We start from the raw sequence: 20,737 nt of genomic DNA, 5'->3' as shown, positions 1-20,737 counted from the left end.
TGTCTTTAGTAGGACTAAAGGCCTCAAAGTTTAACCCGATGGAGCTCAGGTCACACAGAAGCATGTAGAATAGGAAAACAAATTCAAGGCGAGAACGAACTGAAGGTGAAAACTAGAGGAGTGCCACAAGCTCTCAAGCTCCCATAATGCAAGGACGAACTTGAAATCACAGCAATCAGTGCATCTGCTGAGGTAAAACAAGTCAGGTATCAACTCAATACCTGACACAATGTGAACTGCAGGGCCTAGCTTAGGTCCACTCCAGGCAGGAGAGCACTCACGTCTTCAAACACATTAACTCCAGCACCTGTGATTCCCAGAACTCTCAGTTTTAGAGAGCGTTTACATGGCTGGTAGAACTAGCAGCTGAGTTATGCTGGCACAAGTAACTGATCACTTGCAGTCCAGAAATACAAGAAAAAATATGAGAAGATCATCTAAAAGAAATAGGACATAATTTGGTACTTGAAATATTAGGAAAAGATGTTAGGGTTGTTCTCTCAACTCAAACTGAGCCAGCATCTTTCCTTCAGGAAAAGAATTCTACTAAGACCAACAGGATTACAGCCGTAATCCTGTAAATTATAGCTGTAAAGTGAAGACAGAATGTACCCTTTTCTCCATATAGCATTATTTATTATTCATAATCATCCTACAAAGAACCCTTCTGCCAACGTAAATGCACAGAGAGGTAAGTACTGCTATCAAGGTTTCATTTTGAAGGTTTCACAAACAGGCTTCTCGACTTGGACAGCAAACACAAGATATTTCCTCATTACAGCCTGGCACTTCAACTCTTTCAACTACATTTATCAGAGAGAATTTTACACTGTGATGATCCAGGTTCTTTCAGGCCCTCGCTGTAGCCTGTGAAACAGCTCAAAGTCTTCCCCACCTCCTGGTGTATGGCCTACTTAAGAAATGGGCAGAATTGCAGGCACTGTGTTCAAGGAAGCACAGGAACTGCCTCAGCTCTGCTCAAAGAGGAGGCAGTGTCCAGCTCCACTCCCAGCTGACCTCCCTGAAAGCAAAGCAGTGCTGTTGCAAAGCAGGCAGCGTGCCAAGAGATGTAGGGAAACACATATCTGAAATAAATCTCTTCAGCAGAGTGTTTCAGACAGGGCAAATACGCATTTCCCCTACTGTAAGCTTTTTCTACCAGGCATGCAAGAAGCAGATGATCCCCAACTGTAGGTCTTCATACCTCAGTACCCTGAGCACAGCCATCCAGCATACATCTCTTATAAGTGAGAGCAAATAGTGGCAGAAAGAAACTGGAAACACCTCCTAGGTGTAATGGAGTGGGTTTTTTTCTTCACAAAGATATGGTCAACTACTGGTACATCATGGCTATCATGATGCTTTTCTGCTGGTGCTAGGGGATTTATGCAGACAGATCTAGTTCTTTCCAATCCTACTGCATTAGAACACCACATTCCCTCATTCTCTAAAACATTTCACTCATGGTAAATAGTCACATCACATCTGTTCATTCTTCCCCCTCAGTCCCCATTAGGCCTTGACTCTGACAGGGTCTGTCCATTTCTGCATCATCAGTGTGATCCGATCTCTGCTTTCATTTCATTTAGTGAAACACTTCAAGAGGAAAGCACAGAATAGTTAGATTCACTTTTAGAACACAAATATGCTTTATGAGCAATGGATGCGCGTTGGCCAATGAAGAATCCCAACTGCCTGGGTATAAGGGATAATTGTCCCACTTGGGACTCATTAGCTAATTGTTAAAAGATTCTAATGAAAAGCATCTCATAAATATAGCACTAAATTTCCAAAAGTGTAATTACGGACTGAATGCACACTTTTAGCACCTGTGTTATCAACTACACAAGCCAACAGCAAAATACATTGTGCTGTGCTATTTCTGTTCTTGGTCCCAGTTACACTGTAGTGCATAGGATAAATACTAGCAAATTGAAAGTTTAATATTCCTATTTTTGTACCAAAAAAATAGCACAGTTAGCTTTTGCTTGGCCTCATACCCTGGAGAAGTATCCACTTTTTGGGAGCTAATTGGAACATGACCATCACTGTATAGACACAGCACAGGTAAGTTTAGTTCTCATTGAGTTTGAGAGACTTGAGTGAGGCTTTATATCCTTTATATCGTGCTCTGCAAGTACCAGGAGTCTCATAAGGTTTTCTACATTGTGACAGCATGCCCTGGTGCAAGAGAGTTTCAAAACTCCTATTATTTACATTCTGCTTCCTCCTCTCCAGAAGTGATTTCCTTTGTCCCTTCCTCTTACAGCTTCTTTACACCCCCTTCACTGTCCCTCCTCCTCCCTTTCTTGTTTATATGGCAGCTCTTCCTGCCTCCTCTGGGAATCCCACCTGCTCTGCAGCAGTGTGTGAAAGCATCAGGAGAACAGCTGGCAGACAGAAAGAAACCTCAACTGGAGGTCATGCATTGATCAGTGGTGAAAGGCGGCCTCCTTGCTTAGAGGAGGTTAATCAACTGCTGGCTGCTGTTTGCATCCTTTCACAGTCACAGGAAAGCCAGACAGACCCCTTACCTCTGCTGAGACAGGACAGCAACAGCAGCAAGCTGATACAGTTTGTCAGAAGCAGTAAGAGGTGTTAGTGTGATATTTACCTCTGGAGCACCTAAAGTGTCAGAGGGGAGATGGAAGCAGAGCCTCTTTCTGGCACCTGCCACAGCTAAAGGAGCAGCATGTGAATGTGTTTCCACACAGGGGGCTCAGCCTAGTTATGCTGACTGGAGTAAGAGCATGGCCAGACTTCAAACAAATGCAAAGTAAAACTTCCTTTTTTATTTGCTTAAGAAAAGGGGGGGAAAAAGGCACTTTCAGAAACCTTATGCTTTCTGTTCCCAATCTGCCTATAATAAGTTCTGGTTTTGTATGGCCCCTTTGCTCATACACAAGCCACTTCATGATCACATGAGTGATGGGAGGAGCTGGAAGAGACTAAGTGGCATAGTTTCCATTATGCTTTGAAATGCTCAGGGCTGGAAATGAAGTATGAGATCCGCTCACTTTCCCATGATTATGATTGCCTTAAAAAATGTGAGATCTCTTGAAAGTAATAAATTGTTGATCATTTGTTTGGTTTCCTGGTAGACAACAATCAGCTCCTAATCAGCTTTTCATCACCTCTGGAGAGCTATTAACTATCTTAAAAATAATTACAAAGCAGAAAAGACAAATTTCTTCTAATTATTTTCATCCAGGAACTCGAAACTTTATGAATAAAATCAAGATTCACGGGGAAAGAAAAAAAAAAAAAAAAAAAGGAAAAAGAAAACAAGCTGGACTTGGTGGCACATTTAGTTCACTTATTTAACATGAGTTGCTGTTTGCCAGAGTGCTGGGGGAGCAAACATGCACAGAATGTTAGTTATGTTTTTCACTATGCATGCTGCCCAAAGCTTTATCTCAGCCTGTGCTGAGCTCTGACTGACTCATATACCTCGTCACTGCCAGCAGTGCCCTGCCCTCCTCCTCTCAAATCTCTTTGAGGTTTTTCTCCACCTTTTGTCTCCCGGAGCTCTGTCCTTTTGCCACAGCCTCCAGATTTACTATCAGATTGGCAGCTGTTTCCCCTTGCTTCCCCCAGATACAATTTGTCTGAGGTCATGCTCACAATGGCAGAGCTAAAGAAAATAACCGCCTTTTCTGTTCCTGGATGTTGTGCTTTCTGAGCACGTTATGGGTACTCACATCTGAATAAGAACCAGTATTTCCAGCCACCTTGGATAGACAGTTAATTTGGTTGACAGTTTGGTTTGTTTTTTGGTTGTGATTAAAGAGATTGCAGGAACCTTTCGTTTCTCTGATCTCTGACAGAATCCCATTTTTCAGGTCCTCACAATACATATTTCTGCACTTTTTGGTAAATGAAATGCAAATATTGTCAACAATCTTCAACAAATCCTACAAAAAAGAGAACAGCCTCCAAATTTCCATCCTATCCTAATTAGCAGCAGATGGAAATGTCTCAGCACGTCACCTTTCTGTCACTTCAGATAGGTAATATGAACTAAACAGAGCACCTCCATCCCACACACAGCTTTTCAGTCATTGACCCCACCAATAATCCCATGAAAATAGGACAAGGGGGAATGGTTTTAAACTGAGACAGGAGAGGTTTGGGTTGGATATTAGGAGGAAGTTTTTCACCCAGAGGGTGGTGACGCACTGGAACAGGTTGCCCAAGGAGGCTGTGGATGCCCCATCCCTGAAGGCATTCAAGGCCAGGCTGGATGTGGCTCTGGGCAGCCTGGTCTGGTGGTTAGTAATGCTGCACATAGCAGGGGGGATTGAAACTACATAATCATTGTGGTCCTTTTCAACCCAGGCCATTCTATGACTCTGTGAAAATAAACCCTCAGCATACATCATTTACCTCCATCCTAATGCCAGCTATTGCTCAAATGCAGCTGTCCTTCCAGAAAACAAGATTATGAGAACTCCACTAGATCCTGAGTCAAGTTTTCAACAGATCTTTCCCTTCCAGAATGATGACAATGTCCTACATGTTCCTAAATTGCAGTTAAGCAGCAAGCATCCCTTTGTAGGAAGACTGTGAGACAGACATGTTTGATTGTTACATACCATGAAATGTGTCCCCAGACTCAAGAAAAGATGCCCTTCTTGGAGGTAGGCACGAATCAAATATATTCCTCAAACCCAGCCAGAGCTAACGGAACAAAAATGTAATGGACTGTGAAAAACAGATCAGACTGGATTATGGATTTTAAGGGACAACTAACTAGAGTGTGTGAGGGGCTGAGCTAATTAAATACTCCCCCATCAGGACCACAGCTGCATTTTATTTAATTTTTCAATTTCCCATTGGAGATGAATTGTGATTCACTTTAAAAAGAGATTCTTCTTGTAAATCGATCAGTGTTAGACCCATTTGACCTACCAGTGTCTCTTTAAAGATTGATGAACTGAAACACAAAAGTGAAATTCTCTCACTTTAACCATTCCCATCAGAATTTCCTTCACCGTGAGATACATTTTTAAAGAGTCCTATGGAGTGGTCACATCATTGATTCAAATCCAAGTTTCAGGTTAATGCACAAAGCACTTTCATAGCCTGGCAATAGGCAAAACAACCACACAGAATGAAAGACAGTCACAGGACTATTGCAGTTGGAATCTTGCAACAGCAAGAATTTCTCAGGCCTTTTAGTTTTAACAATGGTAAATAACACAATGGAAAACAGAAAAAGCTAATGGAATTGGAGAAAAAAAAAACCACAAGAAATCATACATAAAATATATAAAATCTTATACTAGATTTACATTTTCCACTCTCCAGGTGAAACTCCTTCCCTGCAAACAGCAACCTCCATGATGAGCAAAAGAGTCTGTAGGTAACCAAACCTCTGCTCACCAGAGGCTGCCACTGCATCCAAAATGAAAGGTGGAGTTTTGCACTGTTTGGGGCAAATCCTTCTCATTTTCCTGCAGTCATTTGCTGTCTTTCTGGTCTGACTGTTTTTAAACCATCTCTACCCTCACCTAAAGCTCACAAAGAATGATCAGAATTGCCTCCTCTGCTCACAGCTTCTGACTGATGAGTACCAAAAGGATGTTTTAGAAAGAGCCCCATGGAGAGAACTGTCCATGTGTAAGATGGAAATAAGCAACATTTCTGCTCCTGAAATATTCTTTTTATTTGTGTTACCACCCTCTTGGTCCTTTTCCCAGTTTTGATGGCTTTAAACAAATAGGAGAAGTACTCGGGTAGTTATCTACTCAGCTTCCTTCAAACTGTTTAATTCTGAGGAGGTATTTGTGAGTATGAGGTGTTTTATAGCATCTTTCTGGCAGAAAGGTACCATAACTTACTTGGTACACAGACAGTACTGCTTAAAACAGAATAAATGGCCAGTGGGGGTGTGGTTCATCATTTTAAATTATTTTTGTGCTCAAGCCAGAGACAGCTGATCATGTCTATTTAATTTGACTCAATTGAACAGGACTTCCTCATTATTTTTCTGCTTGCAGTACCACTATGCAACTTATTACCTGAGAATAGCAATATCACATGAATAAACTACTGCCTTTTGAACCTGAAGATCTCAACATCTGATCTTGGAGAGCATGAAAAATTTCTAACTTAATACAGGAATATTCCTATAATGGTCACTCTAACAGGAAAGCGATAGGTTCCGAAGCTCACTGTTTTCCATTCTGAAGTATTTAAGGTCAAAATACTTCCGCACAGCAGATGACAGTGCAGAGATGCATAAGCATGGAGTTCAAGAGCAGGCTGCCTATACCACTGAGAGCCAGGATCTATGTGCTGTTTGTCAGCATTCAGGCTACAAGTGTGAGTGTTGCACCAAGGAGATAGCAGACTAGCATCATTTGCTATTGCTCTGCTTGGGTCTGTGTTAAGTTAGCAGAGCAACAACCAGAGCAGGTCACTGGGGACCACCTGAAGCTCTCCCACACCCATTATTATTTGGGACACAAGTGTAGAGCCACAGCCACACCCTGCTTGTATGTTGTGCAGTGCTGAACAAAATGATTTCAGGATGAAAGAACTAATCCCACTATTGCTCCCCCGGCACTGAAAAGCCAGTAACAGTATCTTGTTGTGACTGGGTTTCTTTCAGCTGAATTCGCACAAGTAGAAGGATTTGTTTTTTCTTTTTCTAACATCTCTAAGTAAGATCTGCTGAGCACCATGTAATAACAATAAAGACAGACCAGACTTGACAGGTTTGCAATTAATTTTCCTTGGCTCTTATTTACATCTTTGGTCCTGGCAGCCTTCCTCTTCTGAATGAAAAACACTGGCTCCACTCATAGCTCCTAACGTAACAAAATCCATAATGTGGCAGGTGTTTGCTACTCATTTCATTGACACAAGTATTATCTTTAATCAAAAGCCAAAGCAAGACAAAATGAATAAAACAAGATAAACCCACACAAAGCCTGAAGCAGCAGTCTGTGCTCAGCTCTTCCCAGTTTGTCAGGGAGCTGCTAAGTAACAATCTCAGGGTGAAGTCTGTCAGTCTAGGACAAAAATCACACTCCATATTGTCAAATCATCCCATGTAAGCTCAATAAAGTCATCCTATCAGAGTTCTCATCTCCTATCCTATGTGCTGATACCACACCCAGGGAGTTCACAAAGACACTGCCCAATCTACTCCCAGTGGAAGCATGGCATACCCACACCATAGCCTCTCTCTTTTGCATCACCCAGCTGAGATTCCTCAAAGAGGGCAGCCACAATAGTAGGAGAAGGCAAAAGCTGAAGTCTTTGTAATCCAGCTCATGCTTTACCCTTGGAAGCTAACAGCTGTCACGAAACTATAGGAATAACCAAACTTCAGAACAACTAATTGTCTCGCTCCAATTTAGGAGTGAGGCAAAGGTTCTTTTAATAATGTTATGCCCGGCGTGAGATTAAGAAGAAGAAGCATTCAAATGTTGATCCGACCAGTTTATTGGAAATAATAGACAATTGAGGGGATGGGGAAGGGAGAGTGACGAATGCCAAAATTAGGGTGATGGGGAAGGGAAAGTAGGCGATAGAAAAAGGTGGAAAAGAGCAAGAATTACGTTAAAGCGGGGAATAGTCACCTCCTGGATGCAGCAGCGTCCCGTAGCACGTTGTTAACGTTGGTCCGGGGCAGGGGAGAGCAGCAACGGAGTAGCAGGCTGCAAGCAGCAGATCGGTGAATCGCAGAAAAGACGGTCAGAGTACCGTGGTCTCTAGAAGCAGAGTCTCGGGCAGCGAGGTCCCTCGGAGCAGAGTCTCGAGCGGCAATCCCAGAAGAGATAATAGGCAGCAGTAGGACAACAGTGGAGGAATATGAGATCGGATACCTAGATGCCCACAAAGGTTCTTCAGCATGCAGCCATCTTCTTCAGCATGCAGGCGCTCGCGTAGAGAGGCATCTGGTGTCAGAAAACCTCTCCCCAAAATTCGGGGTTTGTCCGTGCCCTTTTTATCCTTCTTTCCAGCCTTCGAGACATTTCGGGACGGCTCGGGTCAGAGTCTTGTGACTTCCTCAGAGCTGTCAATCTTCCTTGAGATGGGCCAACAGGAAAGACCACTTAAGGGCCATTGATCAGTATCTTATCTCCCTTTCGTAGCTCCCGGACTTGTCCATCTCCTGTGTGTCTCAGACAAAGGCAGTCCTGGAACCTTGGCCAGGACTTGCCTGAACTTGTCCATTTCAGCAAACTTTGAGACAGTAATGTAAAAAGCATGGCTTCTTACACTAATGGACAATGCAATTGCAAAAGAAAGTCAGTGACCCAAGGACCCAAAGCAGCAGCTCAGCCATGCTTGTCAAATGATATATTTGTAGCTGCACTGAGATTTGAGAAAATATATCCTGAAAAAAAATACAGGGTCTTCAAGCTTGAAAACCAGCATGACTCGGGAGTCACTTAGAATTTAAGCATAAGAATAGTGAAAGCTTTATTCCAGGCACAGTACTGTGCACATAAATATTCTGCTGGGGAATCCAACAGTGGAACTCGTGAGGAGAAAAAAATAAGAAGAAAAAAAGTTTGTAACGGGGCAGCCTTTCCAGTAGAAGGCGATTTATCTCCTCATTTAATGAGATCAGCTACCATGTCGTCACACAGCAGCTCCTTCTACCTCCTCCTCCCCTGGGAGCAACGGCCAGAAGAGCAGCCGACCAGCCTGGCACTCACACAGAGCTCTCCTCCTTCACAGCACAGCCAGGTGCCTGTTTGCAGTTAGCTGGGCTCTGCCCTGACAGGAGGTGCACGATATCAAAAGCTACATGGGCTGAAAGATGGAGGCTCTGAGATTTCCCTTTTCTATTATGTGCAATTTGTAAAGCCAGTCCAAACAACAACAACAACAACAAAAACCAGCAAGATTTGAGCCTGGGATTTTGCCAGCTACGATATTCATAGCACAAGTGATCAAAGAGAAGAACTTGCCAGTCACTGAAAAAAGCAACCTGGCCTCTACTACGTAAAGCCTGTAAATATTACTATTGATCAGAACAGGACTATTTTCATCTGGCTGCATTGCACTGGACATTAAGCATCTGCAGAATCAAGACCTCTGTAAGCTAAAGCTGGGACAGGCAGTCCCAGGCAATATCCAAAAGAACAGTACACCAAAAACACAATGAAACCACATTAAAAATTAAAGAAAGACATCAGAAGTTGATTTTATGTAACACTCCAGGTTATGTTGCAGTATATTGACATATACAACAAATTAGAACTGCTAATTCATCTCACCACCTTCCACTGATAATTTGTAATTAAGTCACTTATCTTTATCTGCATATTTAAGAATTCAGATCTTTCATTATTCATCTCTTAAAGAAAATCAATGTCGGCCTGATTTTGCCACAGCTCAAACAAGGGAGCAGTATTAGTTAAGATGAGACAGTCTAATAGGAAAATCATTCATTAACTTTATTAACAAACCCTAAGAAAATGTTGTGAGGCAAATTTTCCTACTTCTAAAAGTCTGAACTATGAACCAAAACTTAAAGGTGTTCGGTGTGATTAAAATACTCATAAAGGATCTTAAAAAAATAAAGTAAAACAAGACGTGAACAGAAAAGGCAGGTGAAAAAACCAATTGAGTTAGAGTTCAGTGAAACATTACAGACGCTTCATCCCTAATACTTAGACACGTTATGAAAACCTCTGTCAAAAAGCATAACAGTCTGAAACGAGTGGAGAGACTGGGAGTTAACGTGCAGCACTGGTGAGAAGTCAGTGCCTTCCTGCCTACCCACTGTGCAGTTCTAAATATTTGCACATCAAAACAGCCCCTGGTTTCACACTTGGGATCCTCACGCTTTGTAAAAGGCACCGTGCAATGAGTAAACTTTGAATCTGTGTTTCTTGAGGAAGCAGAGCTTTCTAGTCATCTTAAGTGTCCTTTTCTTCTCAGGGTGACCTTAACTTTCAGGTTTGTAAAATGGTTTGCTCTCGTACTCAATCCTACTGTGTAATAAATTCTAAAAATGACTATTTATCTTCTTTAATATATTAGTCATATGTAGCAGGAGAAACCTCTGTGGGATTTTTTTGCTATTGAGTTTGCTCCAGCTTAAGTCAATGCTGATTTAGAAAAAATAACTTATGCTTAGCGACAAACAATCATGAATATATTTATTGGAATAACATCTTTCCATTCCCCTCCAGCAGCGTGTTTGGTTTATCGTTTGCCACCCTATAGATCGGCATATATTTACAGTGACCAAGGCAATTTAAAAGCAATGCTTTTTATGTTGCCCATCTTATTACACTTCTGCAAACCCGGTCCACTGGCATTTGGAAAACAAATAGATCTGATCTGCTAAAGAAATGTAAACGAAATGCAAATTAACCAGGCAGGTATAAGTTTTATTTAGCTGAGAAAAGTGAGAATCGGTGCAATGTTGCAAAAGTTCCATTTAAGCAAGTCGAAATGTTTCTAGATGTTGCCTCACTAATCACGACCTCAGCTGCCTGCACCATGTAATGACAATAATGAATAAACATGCTGTGCTTATGAAGAACTAGAACCTAACAAGCTGATCAATTGTTAATTCTATAAAGTGACTAAAACGTGTCTCTACTATCAATAAGTAAATCAGCTTCTATTTGTGGGACTAATGCACCTTGCACATATCCTCCAGCTATTCTGCCCTTCTCTGCAATAATGTAATTATCAGTTTGGTCCTATTAAAATCCAACCTGAATTAGATTTATTTTATTTTATTTTTGTCTTGAGTGTGGAAAAATAGAAGGAGAAATTAGCAGGCTATTTAAAGAGAGACACTGCATTCATCTGGAGGTTACGGATCTTCCGTTCGCCTGCCAATTAGTAATGCACAATCATTCATTTGAAAACCAATTATTTTTAAACATTATTCTTAAATGTTATGGATTGTTATCAGATAGCCACTGCAGAGAAGGTGTCCCTTTCGTTATTAAAGCTCTCTTGTTCTAAGCCTCTATAATAAAGAGTTCAAACAAAAGACAACAATACTCATTAACTGTAATGGATTGTATTACTTCAGTGCAATATATATATATATATTTAAAACAAAATCAGTCTGGCTTTATTCAAGCTGTGGCTTTCATTTTAGATGAGGAAAAAAACAGAAGATAGATCATTTTTGTAGCCATGATACAATTACTTATATTCCAAATATACCTATTACAAATAACTACCACTCCCAACTACCCTTCCAAGCAAGACTTAACAGCAATCATTTACACATTACTGAAGCTTCTGCTCAAGAAGAACATGGAACATACACAAAAGAAAACCACAAGCTTTGCTTAAAATACCCCATATTCCTCTAATTTTTCGAGCCATCTGCAAAGACACTGGGTGCAGGCAGCTACCTTTGCATCCATGCAACAGCACGGCTTCGCTCAGCTGGGGAGTGACCAGGCAGTGTGTGGTTGGTGACTGATGCACACCAGCATAGTAAGTAATTGTGTTTTATGCTGCTGCACCTCACACAGAGCTATAACCAGTAATTAGTCTTAAAGGTTTAGAGCTTATATGTTTATTATGTTGTTAAATTTAAGGATAGGCCACCAAAATAAAACAAAAAAAAAACAACAACAACAAAAAAAAAAAACAAAAAAAAACCAACAAACCACATTGGGAACATCTACAGGAAGGAAATGTTCTGGAGGGAAATGGTATTAAGTGTGTGGATAAGCTCAATACCAATTAATTTCTAACAGTTAACAAACCGAATGAGCCAATTCATTTCTCAGGTGGAATGTTTCACTGATTCTGCCAGAAATTGCCCTGCTTCACCTCATATCCATCCCTCTGTGTCAATTTGGTGTAGAAACAGAGGGACAATCCTTCTTATCTGATGCACTCATAAATTAAAAGAATCAGCGCAGCTTCTTAAAGGTAAATTTCCTAACATAATTTTGGTCTCTTAATGGGCCCTAAACAGAAACCAATCTCTAATTAAACAGAAGCAGAACAGACCATTTTAGCAGCACACAAAAAAACATGGGGTAATTCAGTACTAAAGTGATTATTTTGCTTTTTCCCCCCCATTCAGCTCATTAAGCCTATAACAGGTAAATACTTCCATAGTCAAGCTGCTACTCCTGTAGCACATTTCAGCTAAACAAGCCAGCACCAAAAACGCTTTTGTGCTCTTACAGGTAATGGATATCAATGCAAGGGTTGCAAGTGCAACAGGAATACACACATATAACAAACATGCTATATTCCACAGAACTGCTCATCATTTTTCAGACTCAGTGGCCTATTTTATGTGCAGGTCCACTTGCTGCTGTGGACACATGCTTGGGGAAGTTTTTATAGCACTTGACTTCTAACCACCGTGCTTCACAGCCATTACATTACATTGGTAGTGCTCAGTACAAATAGTGATGCAGCCAACACGAGCCTACTGGAAAGTCAGTCTCTCACAGCTACCTGTATTCATGCTGGGGGCATCCCAGTAAAATCAATGAAAATCCCATGGAGTGAGACAAAGCTGCCTATGTGCAAAGAGGAAAAGTTTTGCTTCCTAACAGCAATGCCAGCTGATCAACATTAAGTTCACCAGCTCGCTGCATCCTAATGATTCTTGTAGAAGGAGCAGTGCTGAGCCCCACCACCAGGTTTCAGCAACCTCTTCTCTGCACAAATATGGCCAATGAGAGGGCCCTTCCCTGCATGCTTGGCAAGGCAGAACCCAGGGGCCATCTCTGAGTAACATGGAGGCTCAGCCAGTTCCCTCAGAGCTGATAAAGATGTTATGCAGGTGGCAGTGGGAGAGCATTCCCAGTCATCACCAAGATTCCCTTTGCACTCTATCACGTGTTCTAGGAACAGGGCATCTGGATGCCCCAAACACAACCCTGGAATTGACATGTCCCTGGCAACAGCCAGAAGAAGAGACAACAGTGAAGATGACTCCTCTTGCCTTCAGGCAACTGTATCTGCTGGGCATTTGTCAGGAAACTGGAAGGAAGCAAGGAGTCAAATGCTCACAGGCTGCTGAAATGGCCAGCATAGGGATCATCGCCATCGCTTTTGCATTCTTGGAATACTAATGAAGAAAGAGCCCCAAAGGTTAATTTAAGTGGAGCATACTAACCCTATGACTTGTGTCCAAAATCGTGCTTCTGTTAAAGATGCCATCCACATCTGTTTTATAGTTTAAACAGAACAATAATTTCCATTTAGGAATCTAACTTAAATGAATCTTACTGAGAAATTATAATATCAATGCATTATATTCATTTCGGAAGACATTCCTCTTCCTATCTCCAACATTATTAGCATGTTACAGTGGCTTAAATTAAAAAAGAAGAAACATCTTATCACTCTCTGATATCAGCTCACTGCAATATAACATTTTTGAAACAGGAAAATATCACAGCTTGGCATCATAAATTCAGTGCTGCAACGGGATAAATCCTTCCTATTAATGTAAACCGCTGTATTTCACAATATCTCTTTATCTGCAATGCAATTCTATTTGCTGATCAGACTATCATAAACACACATAATTCTCATTGAATAATGGAAGCAGCAAAGAAAACCAAGCATAACTGTGCTCTCTTAGCTAAAGCAGCCATAGCCTGGTCCTTCAAACAGATCCACTCACACAGGGATGCTTCTGCTCACCAGTGACAATATGAAATACCACAGCCTCCATAATTGGAATCTGGATGACACAGCAAATGACATCAAAGTACAGTCACTCCTTAATTACACATGCACAGAATGTACGCGGGAAGCTTTAATAACTCTCAGTATATATAAATCCCAGATGCACCTGTGTAAGGCTAGGGACCCTATCAACTAATCATTGCCAAATTTTTTAATTGAATATCTGAAATGACTCAGGAAAAAAAGGAAACTTGTTTAATTTTGTTGAGAAGAAGAATCACTGCCCATCCAGTGCTGCCTACAACAACTGAGTTTCCTCCTCTTCAGAAACTTAGACCAGCTGTGGATTTGGCACACAAGGAATTAAGGAATGCAAACACTTCGATGAGAAACCTGCATTATGCAGATGGTAACCTGAGATCTGCCCAAAGATTTTGTGTCAGCTGGTTTGCTTGCTCATGCCTGGGCGCTATTCAGATGGTTCTGGTTGAAGCAGCAGTATCTTGCTGACTAGACAAAAGCCTGGGAACATTTTAAGAGCTAAAACACCAGTGTCCTGCTTTCTCCTATTACATGGTTAGTCACTTCCAGACTCAAAGTCAGGCTGGTGCCAGCTATACTGCATCCCTCAGCTGACCAGGATGCAATGCACAGCCAGGTGCTACGAGTGGCAGGATGGAGAACAGAAAGGGGCAGGAGCTCTGCAATGGGGACTGAGGCCTTTAACCAGAATGTTGCTGTCATGTAACAGTGAGGCTGGAAGTAGTGCCACTTAATCCTTTATCCTCATGGCACTCGACTTGTTATTTTAAAGGAAGGAGGGGGGAAGCTTGTGCTGATGCTGCACAGAGGGAAATATCCTCCAAGGAGAAAGGCCTGACCCCACCAGAGTTTTTATTCCACAGATGTTCTCTGTTAAGTGTAATTGAAATTGAAACACAACAGAAGGGCAATAAAAACAACGGGTCACCTTCAGAGTCACAGAGATACCTGATACTACTTTCCTTCATTTAAGCTTTGCTCTGGCATAGTTCTACTGACTCGGAGGAAATCAGTCTTTCAGCTCACGGTCTTTCCAAAATAATCACTGAAGAAAAAAAAAAAAAAAAGAAAGAAAGAAAAAAAAGCAAACCTGGTGAAATCTACCATTCTTTGTTCCTCCGTATAGGACTCTTCAGAATAGCAAAGGAGCCTGACTTCTGTGACACAACCCAATAGAAATCCCCATAGCTTGCAAGTATTCCGGATGCTTTGCCACTGTGAAGCAGCTCACGTTGCACTGCCTAACCTCAGGTGAAAGTGTGCTGTGATCTTCTGATCTACAGGGTTGGCACTGGCTTCAAAACAACTGCCTGCATGATGGTTATCAAATTTTTAAAAGGGAAAAAGAGATGCTGAGAGAGTTATGCCGAGTAGACTTTGAGAGGGGGCAAGAAGTCCCAGGGCCATAAACTGTAAGAGTGAGTCAAGGAAAATCCAATATATTGGATGAAACACATACATAGAGGAGAGTTCTTTATTCTGAAAACTCTTCCAAAAACTAAGACAAAGCAATATCCTCCACACCTTCCTCAAGACACTGCAATGAAGCTTAGCACACAAAGGCATCATTGCTGCTCCTTATTCACGTTGTTAGTGAGTTAAAGATTTGTCTTAGAGTGTTATTAAATATTGATGTTCCAAACAAAACAATTACTTGCACTCACAAATTCAAGTTTCGCTCTAGATTAAGGAATTGATGTTTCATTGGCCAACAGAGCTATGCAGTATTGAAAGAGCATATCAATTTCAAGACTTCACAAGAAGTCCTATTCTAGATGAACCTGAGTATTTTAGTGTTTACCTCTTCAATATACATTTTTTTCTACCACTTAAGTAGTGCTGGCCAAATTCTGCCCTTTCCATTCAAAGCCCAGTCTGGTCATCTTGCCTGAGCAAGGGCAGCAGGTGTTGTCTCATGGGGAGACCAAGAGCTGCCCCTCACAAGTACCTCCAACTGGTTGCCAGTTCACAGTTAACCCAGACCTGTCATATCTGGGAGGTAATATCAGGGAATGCTTCCTTGGTCAGACATATGACCTGGAGAACTGCTGGATTTAATTCTTAGGAGCAGATATCAATCTGTTTCCATGCAATTTCAGCCATAACCCAGAATTACCAGAACTGGGACAGCCTTCTAGATAGTTGGTAGAAGTGCCACAAAATACACGGGCATGGACCAGACCATATCTACACCCTGGTGAGGCAGAAAAGCTGTTCAGGACTGGACTGAAATCTACCATTAAGCTTCTTGTATCATTCTGCATGTGTTTTTCTTATGCAATTAAGAGCATTTAGCTACTGGGATACATCAAACCTTTACCTTGTGCCAGCACTGAAGTCATTCCAAAAAATAATAGTAAGCATAGGTGTGAAATTAGGAGAAAGAAAAGAATTCTGCTACAGCATCATCTAAACATGAGATAGTAAGTAACAGCATTTAGAAAAATCTATTTCACACAGATGAAAATCATTACAGTTCTCTAGAGACCTTTTCTCTCTGCAGTAGCCCATGTTATTTCCTAGCTGGTAAAAATGTGCCACAGGATACCAAAAGGCACTAACATTCTTCTCATTTTAATACTCCCCTAATCCAGGTATGGCCTGTTTACTGCTTTCTGATTAAAAGGTAATTCATTAGATGTATCCTGTCACGTTTTATTGGCATCAGAGGTGTAAGAATCACGTGTACCTCTGAGAAACGTCTGCTTTATTGCTAATCTTCTGCGTGGTTCCCTCAATACAAATGGCTATCTATGCAAAGGCACAGATAAGAGAGTTTCTGTGTGCACACATAACTACATACAAAAAGAAATATTTTAAAACTTCTGGACCGAAATGTTATGTTTGAGAGTAAGAACTCTAGAAGAAAATAGTTAATAAACTGATAATCACATGATTTGTGTGCAAGTATCTGTGATACTGACACACGTCTCATGCAGCCAGTGCTGAAGACCCCCACTGACCTGCAGGGAACTTGAACGAATCTGCTGCAGAATGATGAAGGTTAACAGAAGCAGAAATGCCCATTCCAGGGGGCAGGCTGTGATTGGTAACATGTGCTGTGATTCTGCAAAAGCTACCCTAGACAGCTGAGCTTAAGCCACCACAAACAGCACAGCAGGATCAGAGGCTGAGAGCTTCACCCATGCTGGACCTTGGTGGCACATGGACATCCAGGTCTTGGGGTGAAGGCAAAAGCACAGCAGAACCTGCCAACATGGCATGGGGACACAGGCTGCCCTGCCCCCACAATCTCCAGCAGCACCCACCTGGCTGCATGGTTTCCCTCCTTACTCCTCCAGCGCTGTGTCTATGCCCACCTCCACATGAGCAGCTCTGCTCCAAGTGATAAGGTGCGATTTGTACAGGTACAGACTCTGTGCTCTCACACATTTACCCATGCAGTCTTCCTGCCACAAAGCCTGAGAACTCTTTGGTTGTTTGTATTCTGCCAACAAGCAGCTCATCCACATTGTATCTGTTAACATCAGGAAATTAATATTTCCAACTCTTCCCAAACCTTTGATCCATTCGACTAACCATACACGTGTGCCTGCTTAATGAACCGTGCCTATCTCAAAGAGCACAAGACAGAGCAGAACAATGAAACCTTGCCCAGGGTACATCCATACAATCCTGTATGTCTAAACTTGTGTTACACCATCAGGGCAGAGCAGGATCACCACATGAGTTTGGAAGGCAGTTTGGGTCAGTACCTGATCAAAACCATCCCCTCATTGGCTGTCAATGATGTCATGCCCATGCCCCAGTGACTGCAGGTTTAACATCACACATATCACCACATCATCTACCTAACGATGACAAACTCGAGTTTGAGAGAACATTACCGGATCAGAGAACAAAGCAACTTGTTGAAACAAGGAAAGTAGCATCCTCAAAATGATAATTTTCAGCTTTTCCTTTTTGTCAAACAGAAGTTGGTGGGGTCAGGAAATAACACACACCTCACTGAAAGGAGTGGGAGCTCTATTAGAGCTCCATTTTAAAGAAAGTAAATCTTCAAGCCCTCCCGCTTGTAAAGATAAAAGTACAGCGATGAGAAACCACCTGATCTGGGAAACGAAAGTATTTCAGAAGCTATAAAACTGGTAGTGAAATTAAAATTCCCTAAAAAGGGAAACAGAACACAACCCCAAAGTAAGAGTGATAACTGCAAAGCAAGCTGCCCGACAGCCAGTGCCATCCGAGTCACTGGATTCACCGGAGTAACTATGGCTGTAAATGAGTTTCACACACAGCAATACGCCTTTATATTTCAGTATAATAGGAATACTTTCAGCGTGATTCCCACAGCCGTTCTCTCGCTGCCAGAGCGTGCCCAGCCCGCAGCGACCCTTTCTAAAGCGCTAACATCCCATCCCAGCCTCTCCAAGCCGGGAGGCTGCCCGCTGCCTGGCACTGAGCCTGCGGGCCGGGGGAGCCCGATCCCAACAAGTCTCTGTGGGTGAAGCCGAGCTCTCCAGCGTTACCCCATTGCCTCCCGTGCGGGACGCGCTGTGCCGGTGCTCTAACCCCCCAGCTCCCTCCGCCGCCTACCTGGCTCCGAGCCTCCGGAGGGCAGCGGGCAGCGCACCGCCCTCCAGCTGCCGGCAGGATGATGCTCCGCACCGGATCAGCGGCGGCTCTGAGTGTTTTCGGAACAACCCTCCCACTCCTCTTCAGAGGCGGGCGGGGAGGAAGCGCGGTATCACGGCTCTCCTTTCTCTGCCTCCCTCCCTCCACTTCTCCCCCGGTGCCGGGGTTCCCCCCGCTCTCCAGGCGGCTCTCGCAGTGCGTCTCCGCGCAGGGCGGCCGGCACGCTGCCGGAAAGGTTGCGCTGCTCGGAGATGGAGCTGCCCGCCCCGCTGGGCTCGGGCGTGGAGCTGTAGCGCAGCCCGGACCTCAGCTGAGCCCCACCGCGGTCCAGCAGAGAGAGGAAGAGGAGAAAGGAGACGTTTCTTCAACCCGCAGCATCTTCCGGAGACAGCCGCAACTTGAGAAGGGAGAGGAGGGTCAGGGCCATCAACCTCCCTCTCCTCTTATCACGGATCTGGTCACTGCGGCTCCGGACACCACAGTCTTGCGAGTTATCAATAAATCATCACGCTCGGGAATTTAGTTCAAATGGAAAAAGTGAAAGAGCGATTGCGAAGCCAGGGTCAATGCTTTCCAGCACGCTGGGAAACGGAGCCTGCCCCCTGCTCTGCCACTGACTTTCTGTGCAGCCTTCACCAACTCACTTTGCAGCCTCCGCTCCTCCCGCAGCCCCGTTGCGTGCTTCGCCAGCGATATCCCAATACGCGCTACAGCGGGAGGCAGGTGCTTAAATATGAGGGAGGACACCGTCTCGCAATAAGTGGTTGTAGAGCTTAATGCGATGGCAGGGAACACAGCCAGGATCAGACTAAGTGCTGCTGTAATGCAAATCATCATCTAGAACAAACATTCTTTAAATAGGAAGAACCACTGAATATATGCTTTGTGGAACAGGGCAGGCTACTTTTATTATCAGAAATCACTCATCTGCTATAGATTTGGAATTGCATATTTGCCTTCCAAGTTGGCCACTTGCAACTTTTTTAAGCATGCTTTTGAAAACCTGTAAAAATCTCTGTAGCTTTTACACCACAGCTCATTATGAATCAATAACCCAGCAGCAGATTCTCATACCTTGGATACATTTATTCAGCCTGAAACAAAGGGTCCAAAAAACCCATTTTAGCTCTCCCTCATCCCATATTAGCACAACCCATTTTAGCTCTCCTAAGTCAACAGGGCTTACAAACGAGCCAAAATAACAGGGAAGAGCCCACAGCATCAGGTCAGTTCTCTCAGTCTCAGTCCTTACCCACAGAGCTACCATCCCTTTGCCTACTGCTCCTGACGCAGTTACTCCCAGCCTTTACCCCAGACCCCTTTGCCTCAAAAAGGAGGCAGAAATTGGTAGAGAAGGAACTTCAAGCTTGCACAAAGGATTGTGAGAAGTAGGTTGGTGGAGAGGTGGGGGGGGGGGGGGGAGGGAAGGAAGGAAGAGAGTATTGGCAGCAGAGAGAAGGATTTAGGGGGCAGGAGATACAAATCAGAAGAAAAAGGTCAGGTCTTGCTCCATGGGGAATAATTTGTTGAAAAGAGCCTGGCCAGGTCGTCAGGTGGGGATTACATGGGATCAACACCCCCAGCATGTGTGGATAGAGCAGGCTGCCGGCCACAGGTGCTTTTATAACTGAGCTGCTGAAGACAGGAGCTCACTGCTCCCCTGTCCTGGTGCCCCCAGCAATCAGCTCTCCTCCCCATCTGCCTCGGGCTGGTTGTGGACTCAGTTATCCCATCCAGACAATGGAGACGGCCACATTTCTTGTGCAGGGCTGCTGTCAAAATGAATTAAGTGATGTCCAAAGAGTACTTTGAAATGCAGATATTATGCTCGCTAGTTTTAATGCCTCCAAAGCGGTCTCCAGATATCTCTAAATCCTCAAGATATCCCTGATCAATTCCTGTTTTACAGATGAGGACGCTGAGCAGAGGGATGAGAGCTTTAGTCCATCTCTTTTATGTCAGGCTCTGCGGATCCCCCTGACCTTGCCATGGCTCAGGCTCCCTGCTCCAGCCCATAATGACTGAGCCATATTTTGCTGATGACATAGAAAAAGCATCACACACCCAGCGCATCCCCACTGGATTTCTACCCCACCGCCTTTCTCCCCATATTTTCCTTTGTAGGTACAGGATGCAGGAGCTCCCAGTCCCCAGGCCTGTGATCAAATTATCTCCCCCTCTGTCACACATCCTAATCATCGCAGCTGGCGGTCATGCCAACAATATTAACGCTGCTGAGTAGCTTTCAGTTTTGCAATTAGCAAGGTTTTCTGCTTCCTGCAAATATAAAATAGGCTTGTACTGCTTAACACTGCATAAATGATACAGATACATCCAGGCCCACGGTACCGTCTCATTGAAATGAACCGACGTGATAAGTGCTGTAGATATTTTAAGTCTTTTGAAGATTACAATAGTTACAAAGCTCATTATTCCTAAATGTGTTTATCCTTCCTCTCCTTTTTGTTTGCAAAATTAGGCAATCCGCAGT

General features: G+C 43.2%; 1 protein-coding gene across 2 annotated transcripts in view; it reads right to left on the bottom strand.

The window, feature by feature from the left end:
• TAFA4 (TAFA chemokine like family member 4) overlaps nucleotides 1–18,950 on the bottom strand; it is a 74,252-nt gene extending 55,302 nt beyond the window's left edge. The window contains exon 1 of one of the 2 annotated variants that reach the window (XM_015874840.3): nucleotides 18,208–18,950. The gene's annotated coding sequence lies outside the window, so the exon portion shown is untranslated. The remainder of the gene's footprint in view (nucleotides 1–18,207) is intronic. The other variant, XM_085516240.1, reaches the window with a different exon arrangement.
• Between the last annotated feature and the right edge of the window lie 1,787 nt (nucleotides 18,951–20,737).

This window comes from Coturnix japonica, chromosome 15 (genome assembly GCF_054131305.1).
Source record: "Coturnix japonica strain WE chromosome 15, WE-NBRP24, whole genome shotgun sequence".
NCBI classification, from domain to species: Eukaryota; Metazoa; Chordata; class Aves; order Galliformes; family Phasianidae; genus Coturnix; species Coturnix japonica.
Note: the sequence above shows the minus strand (reverse complement) of the source record. Positions and strands in the feature narration are given on the sequence as shown.